Here is a 5947-nt window from a genome sequence, read left to right as displayed (position 1 = left end):
GCAATGTCAGTATTTTCGCAGATTTTTCTAGAGTTTTTAAATAAGGAAAACAATTGAAGTTTAAGCAAAAAAAACCGCTACCTTAACTTTTGACTACATTATAAACAAAAAACTAACTTTTTTGTTCGGAAAAAACAGACAGCTTCTTTCGACATTCCAAAAGCGGACCATATTGAACTCGCTTGGGAAATCTCTTGGCCAGAATATACCGAATTTCTCGCGTCGAAAAACGACGATACTGAATCTCTCTCGAATATCATCGCAACCAGAAAGCTGAGATATAATGGCTTTAATTACAAATTTTTCTTCATTAGTCTTTGTCTAAAATCACTCGCCTTTGAAATGTTTGTGATAATGCTATAATGTGCAAAAGAATGATTCAAGACCAATTTAAAGAATCTCTAAATCTGTCTTATTCGTGTCATAAAAAAAAAAATTTGCTCCTTGTGGGAAAATTAGTTGATGATATATGATGGAAAATCGGTATATAAATCGGTTTTGGGCAAAGGTTTTGGAAATCACCTTACAGACTTTTCAATGTGACATGAACAGACTCTGAATCAGTACTGAATTGTTTCTGAAAAACTTCCTGATTCAGTACTGAATTACTCTGAAAGTTAGGTACGGGAAGACACTTGTTATAGTATATTTGAATTTATTGAATTATCTGCTCCTTAACCGGATAGAATAAGAATAAAAATCAGTAAATGGATAAGAACCATGTCAAATGATAACAAATTTTGGTCGATATCGTCCAAATAAAATAACACGCAGTGCAAAAAGAACTCACCGGTCTGTTCCTCAGCATTTTTCAAATAATCGTCAGATTCAGTTTGAAATTACCATGGAAAACGGTTAAAAAAATTACAAATGTTTATATCGCACGTGGTAGCGACCTCCGGTCAAACAAAACACGACAGAAGAAACCTCTGATCCGGCAAGTTCTAAACCATAGTTTAGACTTTCGTGCGCTCGGAAAAATTTATTAATTTCAACCGCGTGGCGCTGAAATGTGTACTCGACGATTGTCTGATCAATGGCTGGTCGGGTCTCAACCGGTGTAGTAGTTACACAAATCTCCTCTGGAATATCTGATTTGCGTAACAAAGTTTAAATTACAGAAGAGATTGCGCACCACCCCTTTGTGTTTAATTACAGCCCTATCCAGACCTGGAATTTATGAAAAGACCTAATATTTCCAGGTGGGGTAAATATAGAATTAAATTACACAGTCGAGGACCCAGTTAAAGCTGTTAGGTTCAACCAAACTCTGTTCATATACAATTTTGATCGCGCACTGCCTTTTCATGGGTCGAGCCTAATTCAATTCATATACACCTTCGTCCATCCAAATTCTTTTCATATGAAAATTGGGCTAATCCAAATTCTTTCAGTAGCAAATATTGCATTGTTTTACGCCCTTTCTCTTACATCTTTTTCGATATTAAGTTTGGGGGTAAAAATCTGAAAATTTCTTGTCGCCCCCATTACCCCCTACTCTTGCATCTTTATACAGCTAGACCTCCTTATCTCACATCTTTGTGAGGGGAATTTGGGGGTAATTTCGACTCGGGTAGAATCTAAATCGAGAACATAGTTCATTGTCCAGTCAATTTCCCGAACAACTGAAATCGACCAAGCCAATTTCCAGGATGCATTTTATTGTCTAGCCAATTTTCAGGACATGTTTTAATGTCTAGACAAAATTCAGGCCGGTTATTTTATTTCCAGTCAAAGTCCAGAACTTCGCCCAAAGTCCAGATCAATTCTTTAATCTGCCGAGGACATTCTTTTCACGCCTTCAATTAGTCGAGGTTGGTCTTTCTAAAATATTTCCAGGTCTAGACCAGGGGGCTAAATTAAATTTAATATCCAAGAAATTTGACCCCCTACTAATTTTCTTTAGCATAATCATTGATAAACACATTTTGAAACACATTAATGCAAACATAGTTAGTAACCTCCAAACATGAAAAAAGTTGAAGAGTAATGTTTAGTTAAGAATATATCATTATTTAAAAATTTAAAAAAAACATTAATTTACTTGATTAAAAAAGCTTACTGAAATTGGTGAAAGCCAGCTTAATGTTTTATGCACAATTTTCATGTACACTGTGAAAAACTATGAACTATTAAGAAAATAAAATCAAATATTTCCAATTAAATTATGCATACCAATTTCTCCTTTTGGGTCAGTCAAAAACATTATCCAAAAAACTCTTTCAGTTTTGTTAAAGAGGATTTAGATGATGTTTTATTTCTCCTATTAGATTGTAGACTATTATAAAGTGGAATGGTTTGTTGAAAAAAAAACGATCAATTAAAAAATTTTGTCCTTTCTTTTATTTTGAACGCGAGTTTTTCCCTACGATATTGTTTTATTATATACTCATAGTAAATTCCGGGACATTGTTGATGAGGATGAGACAAAGACAATTTGCACAACGATACTTTAATAGATATTGGTTACATTATGTTGCCAAATGGAGTTCCCCAATATAATTGTTTTTCCTCCTTTGATATCAACGCTTCTTTGCAACCCAGCAAACATTAAAGCGGAATCGTGTAATTGATTTATTAAAATTGTATTCAGTAATATCTTGTTTTCTTCTGTTGCCAATTTCCAAAACAGGATCTCGTCAACTTTTCTTGTATATGTTGAACAACAGGGACGTAAACTAGGGTCTCGAAGAGGTCCCCTTTAGGACCTCTTTTTGCGTTCATCTAATTTAAAAAAATTTTCTTTCAAAAACTAGCGTGTTTGTCGAAATTTAGATTTTAACGTCTCCGTAAAAGTTTTCTGCAACTTAACTTTCACAAGCCTCCTTATCTCAAAGTGTAATTGCCTTTCTCTTGCGACGTTCTAACCGAGTAATGAGATGACAAAGGGTTTTAACAGCGCTGCTTTAGCCAGTTTTATTGCTCAAGAAGGTTTTGTTGAAGGACAGAGTGTTTTATGTGTATATAATAAAATTATGAGCAAAAAACAATTAGATTAGGAGCACCAATAGTTTTGTTCTTGCTTTGCACAATATTTATTTTAAAAAATTGTCGCATTCTTTTTACTTTTTGAGCTTTAAAGAAAAAGAAAAGCGGAAAATGAGAAGACATAAACTAACAAAATATAAATAACGTTTTAGTTATACAGCCCCTGGGGAATTTTCTGTTTGTGCCCCCCACATAGTAGGTTTTTACAATTAACAAACATCCCATAAGACATAATGAATGATTACGTGATCTGTGACTAGGTGAATAGCGTATCGAGGGGGGAGGGGGCACAGTGAGAAAAGAGCCGATTCATTTAGTAAAACATGCCAGATTGATTTGAATGCGTAAATTTGATAATTGGAGCACCAAAATTGTTCAAACAACCTTCCAATGGAACATGAAAATCACAGAAGCAAATATAATTCAATTTTTATGTAGCAGCAGACAAAAAACGATTTACCTTAAGTAGCAGCTATTGATTTAGTTTTTAGACAGAAAACGTTTGACAATATTGAAAAACATTTAAAGACCTCAATACGTGTAAATATGCTATATTATTTTAAAGCTTTAAGTTACCTCTTTTATCCTCAATTGTCACAACACGTAAAATAGGATTGAACAATAAGGAAGAAAAAAAGTATTAGCCTAGCAAATTTTTTCCTCTCTTTTTTTGATGGAACAATGAGAGTTTTGTAGAACTATGCAAGCAACCGTTGGTAATGTTCGCAAACTTGCCTCGCTGGAAGAGTTTTTAATGATGTTGGAACGACGGCTATTTCAGTTTTCTACATTATATTGGATTTTTGTGCACTTCCAAAAGCTCGTGTAAACAACATAGTTGAAATTGTTTTTGTTGATTGTTAATCGCTTTTGTGATTTCTTACCACTATTTAACGGCAGTTAGAATAACGCTTAGCTGTAACAGAAGTTCAGATTTTTATCATGAAGCATCTCAAATTTTCTAAACTAAAAATTGCGTATGATCTTTAACCGCAAAAAATTGATTCCTGCATTATGCGGTTGTTTTACAACTATCTACTCATGTATATAACTATCTAACTGTATATCAACTGTAAGTAATCCAATCTAAATAAAGCTATACAATGGATTGCATTTTCAGACATTTGTGTCAAATTACGACAAGCTATAAATTAACTTATTGGGCTAACATTTTACGAGTCAGAAATGACCATGTATGAGTCAAGATAACTTTCTATAAAAATTTCTTGAAAATTGAAATGCTGAAGATTGAAAATCGTCCAAAAATATCTGCATGGTTATATACAGGTTACCAATTAAATATAAACAATCTAAGTCAGACAAGCAGTAAAACGTTAAAAATAAACCTATATTTTGCTTTATTCAAATAATTTTATCTGATTGGCCACTAGAAATAAAAATTTTACCGTTTTACCAATACTCAAATATTTTCTATCTAATGTTGCAAGAGACCGTTGAGAAGATAACAATTTATTGAGGTGGTGTTTTTCATGGTAATTCCTGAATTAAACAGTTTTCGACATCTTTCTAATCGTGGATATAACTATCTAATTTCATATATAATGTAGGTATTCCGATCAAAATGAAGCAACACAATTAATTGCATGGGTCAAAATAAGATTCACATTTCGTTAAATCTCATTGTCGCGGAATTGTCAAACTTTTCCAGAGTACGAAAAAGTATTTAGGCACGTCAAAAAAATCGAGGTGGATTTTATTTGCAAACACTCCAGATTTGTTGTCAAAAACTGAATATGAAAAATAAGCGTTTTAGGAAGTTGGCTCGTAGCCTCATGCCAATCTTTTCATAAAATATCAGCCAGAAAACAATACTTAACGTTGCCGTTTTTTAACGTGATATAAGTTTGATTGACATTCATGGAAGCTCTATTGCAGACTAGCACTACAACAAAACGTAATTTGAACTAGATTAGAACAGATTCCATAACGTTGTTTTTTTGTGTGTGAATACGGTGAACCATTTTGTCACCATATTCCACGTTTCCTGCTTTGTTGAAAAAGGGAACATTGATTACTGAGGAATATGGAGACAAACATTTTCACCATATTCTGCATTTAACATTAAAAAAATTTTCAAATAATTATTTTGTTATAATTTTTCACACACTGAGCCAATTTTGCATCTTTTAAGAGCTTTCTAAGAAACTTGATATGTGACGTGGACCGAATTGGTCCCCCTTTGGTAGGGCCTCTAGTCTGTAATATCTTAATTTGATGGAGCTATTTCAAACCTTTGTACGTTCAAACCTTTGTGAGTTTATAAACACGTATCGAAAATTGCTTTTTGTATTGATTTTTTTTTGTTTAATAATTTTCCTAAACTTAAAAGTTGAACAATTATCGTTATCTAAAAATGTATGTATTTTTATCTAAAGGCCACCAAATGTTTTGAAGTCTTATTAGTCTGACATCTATAAAAAATAACCTGGCCTTTTATTTTATTTAATTAATCTAATCTGACAGAATAGTCACCACAGCCTTTCAAAAAATGCGGACGCTTAATAAACAGATACAAGTTGATTGTGGTGGTGAGATTGTGACTGTTTTACACATAATTTAATAATTATCTCGTCACGTATATAGATATCTAACTTTTTATCAAGAGTAGGTAATCCAATCAAAATGAAGCAACACATGAGTGCATGGGTCAAAATTCAATTCAGATTTTGTTAAACCTGGTTGTCGCGGAATTGTCTATTATCTTAAGAGGCAGAAAATCTATCTATACATGTCGAAAACCGTAAACCATATATTTGTATTTCAACTGCAAACGCTCCATATTTGAAGTCAAAAACCGAATTTGAAAGAGAAGGGTTACAGGAATTCGGATCGTATCCTCCTTACCATCTCTTTAGCATTATATCAACAAGAAAAAGATTTTCTTTTCTTGTTTCAACGTGATTTTATGTAAGACTGACAATCATAGAAGCTCGATTAC

Source organism: Convolutriloba macropyga, chromosome 12 (genome assembly GCF_964194025.1).
Source record: "Convolutriloba macropyga chromosome 12, txConMacr16.3, whole genome shotgun sequence".
Lineage (NCBI taxonomy): Eukaryota > Metazoa > Xenacoelomorpha > Acoela > Convolutidae > Convolutriloba > Convolutriloba macropyga.
The sequence above is the reverse complement of the archived record's forward strand: the minus strand, read 5'-3'. Positions refer to the sequence as shown.